This window comes from Bison bison, unplaced genomic scaffold, assembly GCF_000754665.1.
Source record: "Bison bison bison isolate TAMUID 2011002044 unplaced genomic scaffold, Bison_UMD1.0 scf7180017851639, whole genome shotgun sequence".
NCBI lineage: Eukaryota > Metazoa > Chordata > Mammalia > Artiodactyla > Bovidae > Bison > Bison bison.
The window spans coordinates 5,719-6,294 of record NW_011482212.1 but is presented as its reverse complement, the minus strand read 5'-3'; positions in this window follow the sequence as shown (position 1 = coordinate 6,294).

Below are 576 nucleotides of genomic sequence, written 5' to 3'. Positions count from 1 at the left end.
GAACATAGTGTGTGTGTGTGTGTATATATATATAAAATAATGTATATTGCATCGAATAGAGCATCTTAGGAATTTAAAATTATAGGTCAATCTTAAAAACAAAAATTTTATTAAAAAATGATAGAGAATGTTGTAAAGTCCATACAACCTCAGATTAATTTTATATCTTTTATATTTTTCTATTTCAACTACAAATTAATGCCTATTATGATAATTGAAGTATTCCAAAATTCTCAGATGACTTCTAAATCATTAATAAAACAGTAAAATACTTTTAGTGATGTTGCATTGTCAGATATGTTTTACTATGCTCTCATCCTGTGAAAATTGGTAATCTAAGTATGGTATGTATGCTAATTATGAATTAATGACTGATTAATCTTAACTCAACCTTGGGCAAATCTGCTTCTATGTGCTTCCTCAGCTGTTAAATGGGGGAAAATGACTGCTGGCTCACAGGCATCCAGATGAAGATTTTACTCTTTTAAAATAGAATGTGCCAGACAGGTATTTCATGACACAATAACTTTGAAGTTTGGCAATGATGGGACTATGGGCTTCCCCGGTGGCAGAACC